General features: G+C 39.2%; 1 long non-coding RNA gene across 1 annotated transcript in view; it reads left to right on the top strand.

Annotated features, from left to right (window-relative positions):
* Window positions 1–23,096, top strand: part of LOC143347753 (uncharacterized) — a 45,847-nt gene that overhangs the window by 8,332 nt on the left and 14,419 nt on the right. Inside the window, exon 2 of the long non-coding RNA XR_013080663.1 lies at window positions 2,021–2,108. This is a non-coding gene — a long non-coding RNA (uncharacterized LOC143347753). The remainder of the gene's footprint in view (window positions 1–2,020; window positions 2,109–23,096) is intronic.

Below are 23,096 nucleotides of genomic sequence, written 5' to 3'. Positions count from 1 at the left end.
CGAGTGCTCGCTGAAACGTTAACTAGATACTCAATTCTCTCGTTTATCGCCAACAAAGGATAGCAGCTCCGTTAGTTCGAACGTGTGAAAATCCCGTTCAACGCGATACATTCATTATTGATTTTACAATATCCTGCAATCGTCCATGCGCGATTTATCGCGGGTAATTATTGCACGACCATAGAACGTCCTTTCGACTCCTCTCGATCGAGAGAGTTAGCAAAGGGAATTGGGACAACGAGCGTGTCTCGTCGGGAGCATTCGAAAATAAGCTGACGAAGCAACGAACGTATCACGATCCATCGACCGGTCGGACGATCCGCGAAGCTTCGTTTTTGGCCGTATTGTAACTGGGTCACGCACTCGTCTCGTCGAATCCTTCGCGTTCGCGCATGCGTACTCTGTTTCCGCCTCTGACGTCACTTCTCCTCTCCTGCTGCGTCCCAGACAGTCGAGACTGGCCACGTTGCTTCCAAGATAAAACCGTAACCTAAAATTGGCTTGCAAAGTTACGCGGTCGTGTTTGACGTTTTTCACTTTTTTCACGCACATTCGATGCGTGCCATCGAAGCAAGAGAAATAGAGACAAATGGAGACTCGAAAGCAGCGTTGCGTCGCGATAACGCGTTTTCAAGTTCGTCAAATTCGATCGTGTTTCTCGAAGAGCGAATGAAAAAGATGCTGTTTGCGATATTACTAACGTAGGCGTGTTATTTTCACCGTTAACATCGACGGCTCAGATATCGGCCAGAACGCGAATATAACTGATAAAAGGTTTGCGTCATAGCGCCACCTGCGCGGAGCATGAATGCCTCGATTGCGTAAATGCCTGTAGCGTGCGTGTACATATATGCGCATTCGTAGGAAATTGTCGTCGTGGCTCGCATGTCCATGCATCGTCGTCCGTGAAAGGAAGCGACGAAAAGCAGCACGCGCAACAGGTCTTTTCAGATTCTGCGACAGCGAACCCTGGCTGGACCCGGCGGAATGAACACTTTCCGGGCACGTCTATTTATACAGGTTGTACCGTTCGTAAGCGGAGTACAACAGGGAAGGTGATTCTACTCGATATCTTTCGTACACAGTATGTACTTTGCGATTAGCGGTACGTATGTTACGTCGATACGGTACGATACGTGTGTACGATGCTATTACGAAAACAAAAGAGCAGGAATTTGGTTTATCTAGCGTCGCAGGCTGAATTCCGCCAGGCCGATTCGTTGTTCGCGTTTCGATTTCGTAATCGTGACTTCTCGTATCGGTATTCGATTCTGGTGTGCGATCCCCTCTCTCCTCTTCGCGCTAGGCTTCCTCTTTCCCTCGTTCTAGGCTGAATGGTGGCGTCAGAATTCTTATCGACTGGCGGAGAGCGCGTTTACGTCAGAACTCGCGGCAACGGAAAAAGTTTTGTCCGTTCGGGACGCGCGAAGATATCGCGCCACAGAACCAATCGTTGTTCCGTCGACGTTCCCGTTTTTTCTATCGCGGAGCGAATGTCGCCGCGCTATCGCACGCCTCGACAGAGTTTCTGCTTTCTTGTCCTTTTGCGTCGAGTCTCTTTAAATCCTCGTGCAGAGAGCCTACGCGACTCGCCGAACTTTGCGAAACTCGAGAAACCGATCAGAGGAAGCGAGAGAGAGACGGAGCGAGAGTTGGTTCAGTAATGAATGGATTAAACCTGACGTCACAGAATGGATTATATAAACGGCGGCGCGCGTGACATCGAACGTAGGAAGGAAGTTCGCTTCCTTTCGTACCTAGAAGGTATTCGTCCGTACGTACGTTCGTATAATGCACGCGCGTACGCAGGCGATTTCGTTGCACGAGAGGGGTCGTTCATTTAAAAGCGGACGAGCTCGGTTAGAATCCCAATGACGGCGAGACAGTGCCGCCCCTTTTAAAGCTTCCCTTCATCGACGTCCCCTCCTTCGAATCCATTTTTACCTGGAACGGTTTGCGATCGCATGTGCACGTATGCACACGCACACTACAGCCATCGTGTTTTTACTTTTTGTTGCAGATCGATCGAATATCTCACCGACGACGTCGAGCCACCACCGATCGAGCAGTTCCTCTGGTTCTGGTTCCCGCGACTCGAGCTTGCACGGGTGAGACATTTTGCGTTGGCAAATGGCGCGCTTCTCTGTCGAGCACATGCGTGCCAGAAGCAAGATACGACACGGTATGCCTTCTCGAAACTCTGTCCTAACCGCGTCCAAGCTCGCCACTGGTATATTTTTGTATCACTCTGCATCTATTTGACCGGTGCAGTGAAAACGGGGGATCGTAGTCGGACGGGCTGGACGACCCAGTTCTCGCGAAGCTTGGACGCGGAAAGATCCGGGCACGTGTTTACCGAGCGAGAGACCCGTGGCTCGCGTTCGTTTCTCTCTCCGAGGTCCTCTCGCGCGGTTATTAGCGTGTAGTCTGGGAGCCGTCTGCGGGTCGACGTCCGCCGCCCAGAAATAGAAGCGCCGCGACGCTCGTTACATTCCGTCACCTACGATCCCGCTGACCATCCTCGAGCGAAACGGACCCCTCGCGGTGACCGATTCGGCGTTTCCGAGACGTTCTCGTGTACGCGCTCTTCGATTTAAAACGGTCAGGCGTGCGCGCGCGATTGCAGTTTTAGCCCGCTGAAACGCGACCGCGCATCGATCATCCGCGACTCTACTTCCGGCGCAGGGCTCTGCCTCGTCGCGTCGACCTTTTCACCAATTCGGTATTTCTCGTCTCTTCTTGCTGGAAATTAACGATAGATCCCGTGAACGTTGGTTACCACGAAGCTGGTTAACGGTCACCCTCTTAACTCGAAGGGCAGGTGCGTAGTCCGGTTTGCAAGGGAAAAGGGCAGCTGCTCGTCTTAGACGGTGTTCTCGAAGGAAGGGGAAGGAAGACGAGGAGCGTGGAAGGAAGGGATGCGGTTCGCTGCTAAGGTAAACGATATAATGGGGTCGTAACAGTGGGTCCTTTTCAGAAGCAGATGTCCTGCTTGAGACACGTGCCCATCCCGAGCCCCCTTTTTTCGGAGCTCCCAGTCCTTTCTTCGCCGCGATTAGAACGGGAGCTGGAAACCTCGAATCTCCTACTCTATCCGTCCTCCTTTTTGCTCCTCCGTGTTTCCCTCTCCTTCCGTCTTTTCTTCCTCCCTTCCGTTTTGTTTTTCTCCTTTTTTCTGCTCGTGTTTTTTTTTCTTCTCTCATCCGAACGAACGCGGGGAGCGGAGGGAGGCTCCAGCTGCTGGTCTCGTTATAGCGGATCGCACCGGTGTAACAACGGACTGAAACCATCTATTGTGCTCGCGAAACTCGTCTAGCGAGACCCGCGCGTCGACCTTACCGATATCTAGAGGAACGAGAGACACCCCGTGAAGCTCTCGAGCCTCTTCCCGAAGCGGCACGGGAAGAGAATCGAAAGTTTGCGAAGCCGGTTTTGCTCGGTCGGCGCTTGAGTTCGATGGATCGAAGATAGAAGACCCGGAGAGGCAAATTCTTTCAAACGGTCGACGCATGCTCGCGCGCGCGCGACCGCGAACGCGAGCTCGAGCACGGTTGAAAGGTGCATTCAGGATTTCGTGGAAGCCGCTTCATCTTATTCTCTTTGCTCGTTCGCCTCGCTTGCTCGTTGAGCGCATTGAAGCTGCGCTCGTTGTCTGAGAGCCGCTGCGCGCCGTGCGACTTTTTGAGTCACTTTGGTCCCACGCTGAGAGGCTATGGACGCTCTACGTACACGCGTATGAATATATATCCATATATATAGATATATATGTATATATATATATATATCTATGTACATGAATGGTACGCGTACACGAGCATAAAGGAGCACGGAACAGTTGATCGTGCGTAGGTTCGCTTTTCTCTGCCAGGACACGCTCGATAAATCGCCGGCTACTTTTCCTCGATACCACTTTCTCCTTCTTGCGCCTTGATTAGCAGTTCCACCGCGAACCGACCAATGGTCAGCCGCTACGGCGAATCGTGGTGATGTTGCCAACCAATCGCGCATGTGCGTTTTCAGAATTATTTGTGAAAAAATGAGGCCCAAGATCGAAACCTTGATTCGAGTTACCAGCGTTAAAATTAAAATTCTCGTTTTAATTTCTTTTCGTAAAGAATTAAAAGTTAAAAGTATTGTACTAGACTTTCAGGAACACGAAGAGAGACTCTTAACACTTTGACTGCCAAGTCATCCATATATGGATGACAGGATTTACCAGTATGATACTAGAAAAATTAATTCTTAACTTAAGACGTTGAGGAAAGTAAATTTGGATGGAATTTGTGAATTCTAACAAGGTTAGAAAAATAAGTACTGAAACAAATTTTAGGTTATGTGGCTTGCAATGATCTACAATCAAAATTTTACTTTTACAGAACATTATACGGTTTTAATCTGAAAATGAACGTGTTAAACTATACGAAAATATTTTTTTAATCCATTTTTTATTATCTTTTGTTAAATAGTAGTTAAGTCTTTTAATCCTATCCGACAATGTTTCCTATCCAGCCATAGTTGGTGAACAGCGTAAAGGTTTTCTTCAAGCTAGTTGCGTTTCACTGGGAATGAATCTGTTTTAAACAAAAAATGTGGGCAATTAAAAAAATTACCATTTTGAAGAAAACATTTTTTTTTTGCTATAAAAATTTGCAATTCTTTTGGTATAAAAAATGCTGGTTGTTATCCATTGGTACTAATCCCATTTTAAACAAAAGATATGGAAAATTTTAAAAACTATAGCATTTTGGAGACGAAATTTTGTTTTTTGGTCTAAAGATTTGCAATTTTTTTGATATGAAATAAACTGGAAAGAAAATTCAGCATTATAAAATTTGCTACTATTTAATAAAAGATAACAAAAAATGGACTAAAAAAAATATTTTCGTATAGTTTAAGAGCCTTAAAATTAATTTTAATTTAATTCTTTACGAAAAAGATTAAAAGGGATACTTTGATTTTAACGCTGTTAGACGAGAATCCCCCCTCAACGGAGCATACTATCGATCTATACGTCTGCGTCAGAGTCAGGACGAGGAGTGTACCGCTTTATTATTGTTCGAGGAACGCCAGACGATCGGCGGTCGTCTCGTAAAAACGGAACGGTAGCTGCTGGGTGCTATTACTGCTCGGAAAATCCGTGCCAAGGTCTCGCTTTCCGTTTTATTCTCGGATCTAGATATCCCGCCACGTGCTCCTTCGTGATTTTTCCTGTGTTTTCGTGGATTTTTCGAGTGCTTCTGAAATCGTCACGTTACGTTACGGGTATCGTCGCAGTCGAAAGAAAAATCCCACAAACAACAGATGACCAGTGGAAACGTTTGAGAACTACTGCGATTACGCCGATTCTTCTGCAACTTCCTTCGACCCGAATGCAGTGACCCGTACTAACGATCGCGAATATCGATGATCGATCTTCGTAACAAAGTATTGTTCGTTACGAACTCGAACGCCTGGCGCTGGATCTACAATGTTCCTCTTGGAATTTTTCTGCGTCTCTGGATTCGTTTCTTCGATCCCTCTTACGTTCCCATTGGATAGTACCGTGGATTCTCGTTGGAATCGTTTGCTTTCCAACGAGACGCGAAGAAATTCAGGCGTAAACGAGATTCTGGGCCGCAGAATTTATCGAAACAAACTTGAACGTTACATTTGTTTTTTTTTGGAATTCTTTTGCAACGTTCCATCGATGGATAAACCGATTCGGGACGATTTGATAAAACAAGGAAACGCTGCGCATGCGGAACTTGAATCGGAGCTAATCCATTATGAAGCGGGCCCTCTTTCGTGTATCGTAACGCTTCGAGATTGACAATGACATAACGCACACAACGCCAACCGTCCTCCATTATTCATCGGGATTATCGATGAATTATCATATTATAATGGCGGCATCGGTATTCGTAGCCTTGAAACGGTGACTCCTCGTCTTGCTACCTTGATCGACGGAAACGTTGCTGCTACTTGAAATCGGTCTCGTAGCGGTCGCAAAATGGAGACCGCTCGTTGACTACTATCGAATAATCGACGTTGAAAGAATCGTTTGGGACCGTACCTTTATTTCCTGTAGCAACGAATTAAGTCACCCAGCGAATTGAGTCTTATAGGATCGATTGGTTAACCTTTATGTTGGCTTTTAGTAACCAAAACTATTAATTTTCCATTTGTATAACTCAGCAAATACAGTCTTAACACTAGAACTACCAAAAGTGGTCAAAATGATTCGTAATTTCTAATAAAAATTGTTTTTACATGACTGGATTTTTGCAAATTTATCGTGATTTTTTGAAAGAGAATGAACAAATATTTATTTCCATTACATTATACATTTCTTCAAGCATCTATCGTTTCAATTTCTTTGGTACAAATAAATACACTATAATTGTCGATAGTTTTAGTGTTAAATGATTTGTACCAAAGAATTATATAAAACTATTGGGTCGAACGAAAAGTTCGTGCGTTTTTATACTAAATAAATTCGACTGTATTATTTTTATAAAAAATGATTCCGTTCGTCTCTATTACTTACTCTCACCGTTCTTTTTTGATACCATCTTCGTAAAATTTTAGTGATTTAACAAGAATTATTATTGTAATGTAGTTTTAACTTCTTCGTAAGTTTTCGTTCAGATAATTTTGTAACGATTCGAAGAGGTAATAATTTGCTAAATCGGAGAATTATGGAGGCCGCTCTATAATGTCCCAATTTAAGTATTTAGTTTTATTTCAAACCATAAGGCTTACATTGCCCGATGTAACACGACTCCATTTCTATCGACAAAATATAAACGATTTACTGTTAAGCATTTGTTCATTCGTTGCAATTGTTGACAATAAACTTCCGAATTAATAGTCTAAGTTGGTGGTAACAGTTCATAACAAATTGTCTTCTTATAATTTAAAAATGTAGTTTTTATTTAAATTTTTATTAGCTTAATTTTTATGTGCATAAAACTATATCTCATTATAGAGTTGTTTGAATGGACTAACATTTTAAAATTTTAAATTCTAGGATGTTGCCAAACCATTAGGAAAAAAATTTTTTTCAAATTATTAAACTTAGAAAATTTGACACTGTACTGATCTAATAGAGCCGCAATTTGGCCACAGATGAGGTATACTAGTAGACTTTACACCTTATGGACTTTCATGACCCAATCTGTCTATCATACCACATGAAAATTTGGTGGTGATTTTAGCGTCCTCTTCTCATGCATACCGATCAGTTGGAAATCTATTCACTGAATTGTAGATGGATAGACAGCTGTTGTGTGAGTGTAAATACATGTGAGTTGACTGTGGGAGGGATTGAAAGAAGCAATCCAATATTATCAGACGGCAGGGGGTAGGTGGAGAAAGTTGAAAAAATTAAAAAATTTCAAATCATTCTGAAAAAATTATTTTTGGTTGCGAGGGTCAATTACGATCATTTTTGGTGAAGACACGTACCCCCAAAATCCTACGCATTTTTACGAAAAAAATTATTTACCGAAAATATAATGTGACGTTAGAAATGTTGCTCCGAAATGTCATGCGTATGTTTAAAAAATTATAACTCCTGAATGGATTGGACAATTTTAATGTTTGAAAATGCAAAGAACGCGTATTTTGGTGAAGAATATTTAGAAATTTTAGGAATGTTCGAAAACTTGTTCCTTAACTTCGTAAAGTAAGAAAAACCCCATAATGTCATTGCTTCTACCTCTTGGTATTTTCTTGGTCTTTAATGGATCACTGACCTTGATGTCAACCGTATTGTTGACCATACTTACCATTAAATTACCATTAAATAACCAATGACTCATTAAAACCATGACGAAATCGAAAATTACAGCCTTTTTACAAGCTTCCCCTTAGAATTTGATGCACGATCTTAACATTTTGTTCCACTTTGAAGGAGTGTATCTTAAGACTAGGAAATAAAAAAATAAATATTAATCGGCACAATAAGACATGCATACACATAATTTAGAATTATACTTAGCACTGGATTCTGAACTCATGCTTATTATAATACTGTTAAGCATCTTTGTATAATCGTAAAGAGCACCAAGATCAAAGCAGTACTACTCCAAGAATGATAGTTGACAGAAACTGTGATGAAGTCTAAAGACCATATTTAATGATTTTATATTTCCAATGATCGATTGATGCCCAATTCTGGACCGTACAGCTTTCATTCTGTTAAAAAACAATAAAATTTCTGTAATTTCATTTTCTATCTCACTACTTCTTGGGTTAATTTCTGTAATCTATTGGTAATGTTGCGAGTGATACAAAAATGGTAATGGAATACATTGGATGTAAGAGCTACTCGAATGCCTCGTCTGTGGTTTGGCCATCGTTGGTATAGACCTTCTTCCATACCATAACACTGTGATTTAAATTCGGGTTGGAAAATTCTATCCCTTTTTCTTGCTAGCTCTAGAGAGGTCCATACACCTGGAATTTTACAGCTGGTTTGTCCATGGGTATGAGCCGCTTAGAATCCGAACAGAAAGGGTACAGCCGATTAAGATGGCAAATGCCTCTAAACAAAACTCAATTTGCGACGAGCCATTCGATAGCTAATAGATAAAAATCAATTTGTGCCAAGTTTCAACCCTGTATCTCGATTTGGGGGGTCATTAAAGGGCAAAAATAAAAATCACATTTTTGATCAATTCCTGTTACCCTGTTGTTTGTGAAAAATTTTGAAAAAAATCAGAAGTATTTTAGCTGCCATGGCAGATTTTATGCAATTTTTTAAAATTTTTCACTTGGAAATCCAACTTGTAAAAAATAAAAACGGTTTTATTTATTATTATTATTCTTTTACAGAAAGTATTGAAAGTAGTGAGTCCCAGGTATATACCATGGTTACCAAATGAGCGCAAAAATAATAGTCGCCATCATACAGATTAAACAATCAAAATGACACTCATATTCACTTAAACAAATGCTTAATGGTAAATCGTGTTGAAATTTGGCACAATTTGGTTTTTATTTACATATATCGAATGGCTCATTGCTTTTGAATTTTATTCAAGGGCATTTGTGACCACCTCAGTCGGCTATACCCTCGGTTAAGCATTAGAACGTGCGAGGTAACTGTTCAAGGGAAACAAATTCGCAAAGTATTCGGTCGAATTGTGTTTGATGGAGTTGGTCCTCTAACCATACGAGTCGAGAAGTGCAACGTGAACCGTTCGATCTGTCGCGGGATAATAATGTGAGACGTCGCGATCCGACAGGAGACTCGACCGATCTAACCAACCGTAGCCAACCGATGCTTCTTGGCATTCTTTGGCTACGTACGCGTTTGGTATTCCACGCGGTGTTCGCACGATGATACTCGTGGCGTACTTCCACGACACTCGAGGAAAACGATTGACGGCTCGAGACCGTCGTCGCGAGCCTTCTACGAGCGATCGTGCTGGAATGCGTTCCCGTAGGCCGCAGGGTAAAGTAACGCGCAGGGAAAAGGGACGATCGAAAAAGAAACGTCTTCGAATAACTTTGCTCTTCACCCTGGGGGCTGTTTTATTCACGTTGTTTGCACAGATTTTTTGTTTCGGTTTACTTTGCCGATAATGGACGCGAGAAAGAAAGAAGTTATAAATTCGGGGCGACTTCAGGGACAAAGTTCGCAGAAATAAAAGAATCCTTTGAACAACGTTCGTTTGCGAATTAACTGAATTGTCAAATCATTTGTCGCGTCGTATTTTGTGATCTGTTTCAGGGTGGGGCGAATTTTTAATTGAAATAAATATAAATCGAACAGGCGTAATTTATTTAATATAAATATTTCTATTCCTGATTTTGGTCTTTTTCAATATACAAAGATTAATTGTTATTATCCAGAAATGTATACAGGGTGTTCGGCTAACCCTAGGAAAAATTTTAATGGGGGATTCTAGAGGCCAAAATAAGACAAAAATCAAGAATACCAATTTGTTGATGGAGGCTTCGTTAAAAAGTTATTAACAATTAAATTAAAAAATTTCAAATCGTTCTAAAAAAATTATTTCTGATTGCAAGGGTCGATTATAATTATTTTTGATGAATAACTATACCCCCGAAATCCTACCCAGTTTCGAGAAAAAAATTCGAGAAGGGGTGAAGTTTTCCGACAAAATTAAAAAATATCAAATTGTTCTAAAAAAATTATTTTTGATTGCAGGGACCAATTATAATCATTTTTGGTCAATAGACATACCTTCGAAATCTTAACCATTTTCGAGAAAAAAATTCCTTACCGAAAATATAATTTCAGGCCAGAAATGCCTCCCATAAATTTCATGCAAAGTTTTAAAACACCATAACTCCTGAACGGATTGGACGATTTTAATGTTCAAAAAGCCAAACGCCGCGTATTTTAGTGTAGAATATGTAGCAATTATAAAAATATTCGAAAGGTTGTTCCTTGGCCCTGTAATGTTAGAAAAACCCCATAAAAATGGTCCAATTTTCAAACAGCCATAACTCCTATAATAGTGAATATATTTCAATGAAACTTTTTTCTGAAGTAGAGTCTATAGGTGCCTACAAAAAAGTATTAGACAACTTTTCTATAGGGCGTCAAACAAAATTACTAAAAATCAAAAACGAATTTTTAAGAAAAATCGACAAGGGGGGTAGGTGCCTAAATTTTTCGACGAAATTGAAAAGTTTCAAATTGTTATGGAAAAATTATTTTCGGTTGCGGGGGTCAATTATAATCATTTTTGGTGAATAGTTATACCCTCGAAATCTTGCACATTTTCGAGAAAAAAATCCAGTATGGACGGAACTTTAATTGTTAATAACTTTTTAACGAAGCATCCATCAACAAATTAGTATTCCTGATTTTCGTCTTATTTTGGTCTCTAGAATCTCCCATTAAAATTTTTGCCAGGGGTGGCCGAACACCCTGTATACAAATTGTACAAGGGAAAAAAAGGATTGAGAAAATTGAAAAATGAGAGGCTAAAATGTTAGTTGGGGAAAATGTTGTGTTTAAATAATACATGAAAAATAACAAATAAGTAGACTGCGGCTCTTTATGCAAACTAATATTTTTACTAATAGAAATAATGAAATGGGAGCTTTGTAGGGAGTTGTTTCAACCCCTAAATACATGGTGAGTCATTTAACTCTTTCACCTTAATTTTTCTTGCAAACTACACTACTATGTTTCGAACGAAAGTTGTTTGGTATAATGGGGGATATGTACGGCGACAATTAATTTTTTGCTATTTTCACAAATGTTTTGCTCTGACAGAGTTTCCTTCAGAAGCACCATAAGCGAGGATTATATCCCGCTTTTTAATATTACTTTATGATCGCGATATTTGTCACTTTCGCTTCTGCTGGTGACTTATCACTGCGGAATTGATTCATGCAACAATAACATTAGAAGATTCTACATGTTTGTGAATATTGAAACTGTGTGGAATTCTCATACACAAAAGTACCACCATCTTCATTGGAGAATATCTCGGTAACTATTAATTTCTGACCCAATGTACCTTAATAATTTTATACTCTATATTCAATAGACTTTCGAATGGCGTGATTAATTGTTGCACATTACAGTTGAAAAACTCAAGGTGTCCTTCATATTTTGATAAAAAAGGAATACAGCAAAAAATTAATTGTTGCTGAGTATGCTCCTCTTTATGGCAAACAACTTTTGTTCGAAACATTTTTTTATACAACATGTAGTTTGCAAGAAAAATTAAGTCGAAGGAGTTAAATAACTCACCCTGTATAATAGTTCGTATCTTAATTTAAATATTTGTTATATTTTTGTATATTAAGTGCATTCTGTAGTTTTTTGATAATTAAATTTTTTTATAAATATATAAACATCCGCAGTCTAGTTATATTAGGTTGGTCAAGTATTTCGTGCGGATGACTGTTACGTCGCCCACATATGGATGACACGAGTTTTCACCAAGGAGTTAAAAAAATTAATTCTCAAGCTTACATGTCAAAGAAAATAAAGTTAGGTAGGGCTCTTGAATTTTAACGAGTCTGTGAAAATAAATTCCATGACAAATTCTTCGTGTGCTAGTTTCCAATTGTCTAAAAATAAAATTTAATTTTCCTTTTAATTTGAGGAGTTTGGTCTGGCAGTAAACGTGTTAAATAGCGCTGGTTTAGCTTTTTGTAGGAATTACTAAAACGTAAGATTTATTATTAAATGAAGATATTTCCTGTTATAAAAGTGCCTATTTTGTTTAGAACTGTACGTACCTTTACGCCATCCTAATAATATTAACTCGCGTTTTCGTAACGTTAAATTTGAAATTGCAACGTTGCATCGTTTCTGTTGCAAGAAGAAGCTGGAAAATACAGTGTCGGTGTTCGTAGGCATTAAATTAACGAGTCGCGAACGTAACAACGCGTTGATGCTAACAGTAGGCCGCTGGTTGTTGGGTTGTCTCCCACGGCAGGGCCGCGCGTCGACCGCATTCCACTCGCAGACCCTTTCCACCGCCACCGATGTGCTGGGTAATCGACCCTAATCGCCAAATTCGATCTCGAATTATCGTGTCGCCCCGTTTTCACGCGTTCCATATAGAAAAAGAAATTTCACCAACCATCTCTTCTCCGTGTCGTCTCCGTTGATGCTCGTAGTCTCCAAAACGTTGAGTTCGTCTGTAAAAGAAACGCTAGATTTGTCGCGATATCGATCGGTGCACAATACATCAAACGTGTCGCGATGATCGAGAGGACAGCCAGGGCAGAATAGTAGCTAGCAAGTGGGAAGCAAAAGACCGGCTCGAAGGCTGTGATAGTATTATTAGTAGTAGAAGAAGCACCGAGAGCAGAGCAAAGCGGTAGTAGGTGGTGAAGCCGGTAGGTGGAACACGATGGTGATTCGGTGACCAGTGGGTCTCTCGGCTCCCTAGAGATACCGAAGGGTAAAGAAGAGGAGGACCAAGAAGAGAACGAGAAGGTGGAGGAGGCTGGTCAGGAGGCGAGGAGGCAAGAGTAAAGTCGGAGACTGGACTCGTACCTGCATTCCATTCCCACTGACCGCGTAGGTCCTTGTATAGGTGGTCGTCCTCCTCCTCCTCTTTTCCTCCTCTATTCCTGTTCCTTCTCCTTCTTCGCCAGGGGAGTTCTCGCCAGTTGTTCTCTCTCCCCTCCTTCGTCTTCGTCTTCATCTTCTTCTTCCTCATCCTCGTGCTCGTCCTTTTCCTCCTCTTCTTCTTCTGGTGCTACTTCGTTCGACTGGTCGCCGGTATCGGGTCCTGGTTACGCGATGAAGACGTCCCTGCACGCGTTGCGCGAAACTTTACGAAATCTACTACGAAATCGCGCGCGCGCGCGAGTACGCCCCTTGTTCGCCACCCTTCTTTTTCTTCGCTCTCGATGCCCGTCTCTGCACGGTTTCTCGCCCCGAGCGATACCGTACGGCCGAGGATTTTCAGCCGTTTATCTTCGTTTAATCCGCAGGGAGATGGAGCGCGTTCCGGATTCCCGATCTCGCCGATCGCCGCGAACACATCGACTCTTTTTACTTTATTCGAAAAAATTATAGCGCGCCGCCACATTTCACAGCCTCCGTCCCAGAGCCTCGATGGTCCTACTTTTTCGCAAAGCCCCACCATCCCAGGTTTTGGCTCCTCCCCTCTGACCAGTCGTCCCGATAGACAGACCGTGATTCAACTTCGTCTTCGTCTTTGTCTCCTCTCGCTTCGTTCCTCTCCAGTTGCCAACCGGATCGCGAGCTTCTTGAAAGTTCCCTGGCCAAGATATCCCCCGTCTGGCTAAAACTCGTAGACTATACTTCACCGAAGATCGCGAAAGGAGGTTACGGAAGATGGCAAAACGTTGAGTTCTTAAGTCGGGACGCTGCGGTCTCGCGCGTCTGCCAAACGATTTCGAACGAGTAAACGTTTCCCGCGGGACCAGTTCGTCGCTCGACGGCCACGTAAACGCGCAAAAATGTCCCGCGGCGTGCATCGCCACGCTCCTCGTCCGCGACGACGGACAAATATAAACCCCTCGAGTTATTCCAGAGCCGCGATCCTCTTAATTAGAGCAATTAGCCCGTCCGAGAATAGAAGGATGACGCGTTCTGTGCGCGCGGGCGCCACGGAATCGCGCGTCCCGAACGCGATGACCGCACCAGCTGTTGCGATGTTACACCATCGGCTACAAAGCCTGGGATTACCTATTTTTCAAATCTAAACGATTTTACGCCAGTTTTAGAAAGATTCCGGGCCAGCGGTCTCGAACAAACCGTCGCAGAGGGGATCTTAGTTTTCCTCGACAAAATTAAGTGGACAGGTAGGGGAAATAGGTGTGAATTAAATTTAATTAAAATAGTATAACTATTGTGTATTTAAGTTTTATATATTATCCAGGCTGTTTCGCATTTTTTCGTACATACTTCAACAGTGTGTTCTACAAGTAAAACTAAGACTAAAATGTTATACAGAGTGTTCGGCCACCCTTGGGAAAAATTGTAATGGGAGATTCTAGAGGCTAAAATAAGACGAAAATCAAGAATAACAATTTGTTGATCGAGACTTCGTTAAAAAGTTATTAACGTTTAAAGTTCCGCCTGTACTGAATTTTTTTCTAGAAACTGAGTAGGATTTCGGGGGTAGGTCTATTCACCAAAAATGATTGTAATTGATCCCCACAACCGAAAATAATTTTTTCAGGACGATTTCAAATTTTTTTTTTCTTGGAATAATTTAGGCACCTACCCCCCGTCGATTTTTCTTAAAAATTCGTTTTCGATTTTTAGTAATTTTGTTTGACACCCTACAGAAAAGTTATCTAATACTTTTCTGTAGGTACCCATGGGCTCTACTTCAGAAAAAAGTTTCATTGAAATATATTCACTATTGTAGGAGTTATGGCTGTTTGAATATTGGACCATTTTTATGGGGTTTTTCTAACATTACAGGGCCAAGGAACAACCTTTCGAATATTTTTAGAGTTTCTACATATTCTACACTAAAACACGCGTCGTTTGCTTTTTTGAACATTAAAATCGTCCAATCCGTTCAGAAGTTATGACGTTTTAAAGACTCGCATGAAAATTCGGGCAGATATTTCTGGCCAGAAATTATATTTTCGGTAAGGAATTTTTTTCTCGAAACTGAGTAGGATTTCGGGGGTATGTCTGTTGACCAAAAATGCTTGCAATTGACTCCTGCAACTAAAAATAATTTTTTCAAGACGATTTGTAAGTCTTTTTTTTCACCCAAAACTTTCAGCACTTACTTGAATTTTTTTCTCAAAAGTGGATAGGATTTCTGGGGTATGTATAATGACCAAAAATGATTGAAATTGATCCCCGCAACCGAAAATAATTTTTTCAGAATTAATTACAAATTTTTTTTTTCGCCGAAAAATTTCAGCACCTACCCCCTGCGATTTTTCTTAAAAATTAGTTTTTCATTTTTGATAATTTTATTTGACGCCCTACAAAAAAGTTGTCTAATACTTTTCTGTAGGTACCCATGGGCTCTACTTCAGAAAAAAGTTTCATTGAAATATATTCACTATTGTAGGAGTTATGGCTGTTTGAATATTGGACCATTTTTATGGGGTTTTTCTAACATTACAGGGCCAAGGAACAACCTTTCGAATATTTTTAGAGTTTCTACATATTCTACACTAAAACACGCGTCGTTTGCTTTTTTGAACATTAAAATCGTCCAATCCGTTCAGAAGTTATGACGTTTTAAAGACTCGCATGAAAATTCGGGCAGATATTTCTGGCCAGAAATTATATTTTCGGTAAGGAATTTTTTTCTCGAAACTGAGTAGGATTTCGGGGGTATGTCTGTTGACCAAAAATGCTTGCAATTGACTCCTGCAACTAAAAATAATTTTTTCAAGACGATTTGTAAGTCTTTTTTTTCACCCAAAACTTTCAGCACTTACTTGAATTTTTTTCTCAAAAGTGGATAGGATTTCTGGGGTATGTATAATGACCAAAAATGATTGAAATTGATCCCCGCAACCGAAAATAATTTTTTCAGAATTAATTACAAATTTTTTTTTTCGCCGAAAAATTTCAGCACCTACCCCCTGCGATTTTTCTTAAAAATTAGTTTTTCATTTTTGATAATTTTATTTGACGCCCTACAAAAAAGTTGTCTAATACTTTTTTGTAGGTACCCATCAGCTCTACTTCAGAAAAAAGTTTCATTGAAATATATTCACTATCGTAGGAGTTATGGCTGTTTGAAAATTGGACCATTTTTATGGGGTTTTTCTCATTTTGTGGGGTCAAGGATCAACTTTTCGAATATTGTTGCAATTTTTACATATTCTACACTAAAATACGCGTCGTTTGCTTTTTTAAACATTAAAATCCTCCAATCCGTTCAGGAGTTATGACATGTTAAAGATTCGTATGAAATTTCGGAGAAGCATTTCTGGCCTGACATTAGATTTTCGGTAATGAATTTTTTTCTCGAAAGTGCGTAGGATTTCGGGGGTATGTCTATTCACCAAAACTGCTTGTAATTGATCCCAGCAACTAAATATAATTTTTTTAGTATGATTCGAAATTTTTTAATTTTATCTAAAAATTTCAGTACCTGCTCGAATTTCTTTTTCGAAAGTGGGTAGGATTTCAGGGGTATATCTATTCACCAAAAATGATTGTAATTGAACCCTGCAAACAAAAATAATTTTTCCAGAATGATTTGAAATTTTTAAATTTAATTTTTTAATAACTTTTTAACTAAGCCGCAGTCAAGAAATTGATATTCTTGATTTTCGTCTTATTTTGGCCTCTAGAATCTCCCATTCAAATTTTTTCCAGGGGTGGCCGATCACCCTGTATAACAAAAAATCCATAAATGCTTTGTTAAGAAGTTATAACGGAAATATGAACTGTGAAACTCAGTTGAGATTGAGAACATTAAAATAAGAAAAAGAATTTATAATAAAATTCAATCAATCTTTCGTAAGTATTCGAAATCATGAGTTTCTTTTGTAATTTACTGGACATAAACTTGAACAATAGTTCAAAATTTTATGACAACAAAAAGTTGTCATCGAAGAAAAAAGACAAATGATAGAAACTAAACACTGATAAAGAAATGTTTAAATTATCCACATAATTCTACGTTAAAAATATTTTTTCAAGTCTCGACTAACAGTTGCTCTCTTTAAACAAAATTTTAGTAAATTTCTTTGTTTAGTAAATAAAAAAATATTACATTTTATATTATTGTCATAACTTCTTAATAAAACGTTTATGAATGTTGTGTTATGTAACATTTTAATCTTATTTTTACTTGTAGAACATACTGCTGAAGCGTGTATGAAAAAATACGGATCACCCTGTATACTTTTATGGTACATAGATTATTTAGCGAATAATTGAAATTAACCTTTAACGGGACAGTATACTTTTATAACACAAACGTGTAGAAGAGTTAAAAAGATTCATCATTTGAAATCGTACTAAAACAGTTTATTACCTGCCGACTTATTTGTGTCCCTCATTATTGTTAAGTATTCCTTATTTCAACACAAACGTAAACATTAATTTCAATTATACGTTAAATAATCCATGTACCGTAAAGGTATATAATATATAAAACTTAAGTGCATAATAGTTATACTACTTCGGTTAAATTTAATTTATATTTCCTTGTCCACTTAATTTTGTCCGTAACTATAATTCGCTTCACCGACAGAAAATTCGGTTAATTATCCCGTTGCATAAAATAAAACTTTGTTAACTCGACCAAATTCAAACTATTCGAGACTTTTTTAACGGGGCGCCATCTTTGGACGTTTTCGTCGCGTCTATCGTTCGACTCCCCTCTCGATAGTATCGCGAATCGCGAATCGATTCTTCGAGTTTGAAAATTTTCGAGCATCTGGTGGACTGTGTCGAGAATCGACAATAATTATTTTACGTGCACCAAACGAGCGCGAAGTTTGGAGCGATCGGCGAACTTGAAAGCGGCCCCGAACGAAGGATCCGCGAAAGCAGGAGCAACGACCACGCGAAAGGAAGGCTGTTCGGCTCGCGTTACGTGACAATATGCCCCTGTTGATTCGTAATGTGGTCAAACTGCCGATGCGAACCAGCTAGTCGTTCGTAGAAAGTTCACCAACCTCTGCCAACGTTACGTTTCGTGGCTGACTTTTTCCCTTTCACGGCTTTCGGTAGCCACATCGTCCGTTGACTTGAACCACCTAGGAGTCTCCGTCTTCAATTTCCGTGGGAACTTGCGCGGCATTATTATTCCGGATTTTACTTTGTCAGGCTCGTTGGTATAGGAAATTCCATCGACTGAAGACGCAAGGTAGTCGGTGGTTGGACGCGAGCGAGGTTCAGCATTAATTGCTTGACTTCGTTTAACCCATCGGGTACTATGGACGCTTATAAGGGTTCAGTCGATCAGTGAACTGCGTGCTGCAAACGCCTATGTGCGTCTACAGGGCGTTCGTTAACTTCATTAAAACTATTTAAATATCTCGAAAAGGATAAATATAAAATGCCTATTCTGCAATCTGTACAAATTTTTATTTTACGTGGGACAAAAAGAAACTTTTTATATGAGATAGTTCTTTATCAGACTTTGTTTTAACAAAATATTTAATCGAATGAAAGATTCATTCAGTTTTGCAACCTCCAAAGTAAAGGATGGAAAATTATGTCATAAAAATGAAATTCTTTGTTATTGGGTTATAGACTTTACTGAAGATCGCGATTATATGGGATAGTTCTTTATCAGACTTTGTTTTAACAAAATATTTAATCGAATGAAAGATTTATTCAGCTTTGCTACTTCCAAAGTATGGAAAATTAAATCATAAAAATGAAATCCTTTGTTATCAGGTTAGATACTTCGCCGAAGATCGCGATTATATGGGATAGTTCTTTATCAGACTTTGTTTGAACAAAATATTTAATCAAATAAAAGATTTATTCAGTCTTGCTACTTCCAAGGTGTGTAAAATTAAACCATAAAAATGAAATTCTTTGTTATTGGGTTATACAGGGTGTTCGGCCAACCCTGGGAAAAATTTCAATGGGAGATTCTAGAGGTCAAAATAAGACGAAAATCAAAAATACCAATTTGTTGATGGAGGCTTTGTTAAAAAGTTATTAACGTTTAAAGTACTGCCCGTACTGAACCTTTTTCTCGAAAGTGGGTAGGATTTCGGGGATATGCCTAATGACCAAAAATGACTGTAATTGACCCCCGCAACCGAAAATAATTTTTCTAAAACGATTGGAATTTTTTTTTTTTCGTTGAAAAAAGGCAACTATTCAGATTTTCGGTAAGGAATTTTTTTCTTGAAAGTGCGTAGGATTTCGAGGGTATGTGTAATGACCAAAATCGATTGTAATTAGCCCCTGCAACCGAAAATAATTTTTCCAAAACGATTTGAAATTTTTTTTTCCGTCGAAAAATTTCACACCCTCTCGAATTTTTTTCTCAAAAGTGGGTAGGATTTCGGGGGTATGTCTATTCACCAAAAATGATTGTAATTGATCCCCGCAACCGAAAATAATTTTTCCAGAACGATTGGAAATTTTTGAATTTAATTGTTAATAACTTTTCAACGAAGCCTCCATCAACAAATTGGTATTCTTAATTTTCGTCTTATTTTGGCCTCTAGAATCCCTCATTAAAATTTTTCCCAGGGGTGACCGAACACCCTGTATACTTCACCGAAGATCGCGATTATATGGGATAGTTTTTTATCAGACTTTGTTTTCACAAAATATTTAATTGAATAAAAAATTTATTCAGTTTTACTACTTCCAAAGTATTGAAAATTAAATCATAAAATTCTTTATTATTGGGTTATAATATTATAAATATTTGATTACGTCAATACATTACTTTGCCGAAAACTCAATGAATCAGAAGTTATTATACAATAAAATCATATCAAGGTAGATCGGTTGCGTATTCCGTAAATTTTCGAAATTGCTGTTCTCAAAACTAATTTGTACTCTTATATTTTCCATTCAATTTTTCATGTAGAACACCGTGTATATGTATGCAAAGACTATCCTGAAAAAATGGAGAACGTTCTAAGATGCGTTGACTTTCAGTAAACTGAATAATAAAGTTTGAAAGTGCTATGAAAGCATGCAGCAGAAAATGGGAACGCGAGCAATTTTACGTGAAACAAATCTTCGATGAGGTGAACGTACTTAAAACTCAAGACAACCTTTGTTTTTATTCGTACGTTAACAATTCAAACTACGTATTCAACGCATTTTTTCACCTATTATTAATTCATAAATCGATAGTACGAACTTTTTGTCCCGTAAAAGGATAACTTATGCTATTCATTCTAATCGAAATATGAACATCCTCTCTTCCTAAAATTTGTTGTAATACTTTTTTGTTTCGCGTGTCTCTCATTTAGAAAGATTTTGGAGTTTGGTATTTCCTTTGCAACATCTCAATGAACGTATGAAATTCGAGTTACTTTTTTTACAAATTTTAATTTGGTAATATAAATATAATTTATTCAGAATTTTTGAATAAAGAAGTGCTAATGATTCGACGATGAATTTTTAAATTTTCTTCCGGTGATACCGATCTCGAAAATGAAGAGCGGAGTAGATCTGCGCAGAGGGCGAAGAACCGGAGATCCAAGGACTATAATTGACACAGATCCACGCCAATCTGTTAAAGCACTTGCAAGATATCTCTGCTCGAGTACCATGACAATTTCTAAACGTTTGGAATAAATTGAGAAAATCTAAGAAGCTTGAGCGACACGGATATCCATGAATCGAACGAAGACCAGAGAAATTTATGAAACGGAGTTTACAGTTCACTGATTCAACGTCATTCTAATGAACCATTGCATCGACCGATAACATGCGATGAAAATTGGATTCTTTCCGTAAAATGACGAAGATCTACCCAATGCACTGACGGACAGAACGCGTTCGTAACGCGACAAAAATAAGCGTCTGATCTCACTGAATATTACACACCGAGAAACTATTCGATAAGCAATTTCTTGCATAATTTTCCGTGGAATGTGATTGTTTCCATTTTACTTCGACTTAATATTGTTACAGCAATCGATTGCCAATTGAAAATATTTCAGGTTTGCTTATCGTTTTATTTCATTACACTTTGGCGTTCCCAAAATACAAATTTTGGGGATATTATTTGTTGGAACTAGATCTCTGATTTCTGCTAATATTATAAATAATTTCACATTTTGATATTTATATTATAAAAGCCTACGTTGTAATTTGTAACTTGTAAAATTAAATTAAACAGTAAGCAAAACTGAAACAATTTTTAGTTAATTTATCACTGTTATAGTTTTAAATATTAGGAAAATGGAAATGTTCGTGTCGCATACGAAATTGTTAAAGAAATTATCGAATATTTTTTTATTTGTATTTTTGGCAAACATCAGAACAGACAGATTAATGAATTTTTTTAAAACTTTGGTATCTATACTATTTTCTATATTTTTATAATTTATATTCTATAAATTTTAAATTAGGAAGAAATTGGAACAGCATCCCTAATTTTCATGTTTTAAAAACGATGAAGTCAGTATAAAGAAATGAAACCATAAGCAAAACTGAAATATTTTCAAGTTTCAATTTATCACTGTGACTAATTTAAGTACAAGAAAGACGAAAATTGATCGCATTTTATCCGAGGTTGAGACTTCTTGTTGAATTAATTATTTTATAATAACAAAATTAATAAATTTTTGTCTAATGGTTAATAATGCATTGTATTAGAGTAAATACTCTGTATAAATCGTATGACTAGCAGTAACGTCCATTTTGAAATGACGGTTGGTCTACGTTACCGATATTTAGCTGACGAATATGAAATAATGTGCAACTACTTCACCGACTCCGAACGTGTTAAATTAGCTAAAGGAGATATAAAAAGTATAACCACTAATTCAGTTTTTATCGCAACTATTTTTAATAAATTTGACCAAAGTTATGAAACTGAAGTTTTACAAGTTTTCAGTCGGATTCGAGCAATTTATCCGCTAACGTATATACCGATTCATTACATCAAAGTCTTCATCCTTCTCTAACGTTCGCGTTCCAAAATGTCCGCCCACGAAGGGGTTATATTATTTCAGTTAACTAACGCGTAAAAGCGCGGTTGCACACGTAAGCGAAAGACACTGACATTTCATACGTTACAACCTAATATAAGATCCAATGCTTCGAGGAATGTTAAACCCGCCAAGAGAGATCTCATCGTTTGTGAAACGAGCCAATAGCTTTGCTTCGGCGGTTGGTGTTTGCTAGAAACGCTTCGAAACGCTTTTCGCTGGAAAAGGACGTGTCGCGAATTTCGTCGGATTGCGGTGAGCGGACGTCGTCGTTAGGTCCGGCTGGGTGGTGGCCTATTTTCGCCTAGTTCGCGGCGGGTCACGAACCAGGAGAAAAAGGAAAGAAGAATCGTCGCGTCTCGTCCTGTCTTGTGACACTTTTCGAACTTCTTACGGTTCTTTCGGCGTGCGTAGTTATTCACAGCGCAACCTCGCGACTTCTCTCTCTCTCTCTTTTTGTCTCTGTCTGCGTCCTGCACTATTGCTCTTCCTCCCCCCTCCTCTCGTCCGCCCCTCCCCGTGCCTCGCGGTGTCGGTAATATTTTGCTCGTCCGTTGTCTCCGTCACTTTATGTCGCGGCATGCGTTTTTCTCGCTCGCTCAATTACTCACTCTGTCGGTATGCCGGGGGAGAGAAGCGAATTCCAAGAGTGGCAGCCTTGTCAAGGTGTTCCTCGCGATCGGTCTTGCGTGGAAAAGATCTGTCTTTCCTTGCGCGGTTGGATCGCTCGTGATCGGCTTCGCGACGATCGAGAGAGAGGAGGGATCGAACCGAGGAAAGAGGAAAAACGCTATTTGCGACAGACTCGGCGCCGAGACCCGACTTTATATAATTTTATATAATCGATCCGTTGTTCCGTTAATATTTTTCGACCGTTCATTATTTCCGCGTCCCGTCGAATTGAATCGGACGCCTCGCGAGGGGCCAAACGATTTGATCCGTGCGCAAAATGTTCCGTACAGAGACAAAAATAATATCGTGAATCACGAGCAATCTCTAATGAGACCCAGATAATCCCTGAAAGTCTTTTTACTCGGGTATTCGTACAGCGTGGA

This window comes from Colletes latitarsis, chromosome 11 (assembly GCF_051014445.1).
Source record: "Colletes latitarsis isolate SP2378_abdomen chromosome 11, iyColLati1, whole genome shotgun sequence".
In the NCBI taxonomy this organism is placed as follows: Eukaryota; Metazoa; Arthropoda; class Insecta; order Hymenoptera; family Colletidae; genus Colletes; species Colletes latitarsis.
The sequence above is the reverse complement of the archived record's forward strand: the minus strand, read 5'-3'. Positions and strand labels throughout refer to the sequence as shown.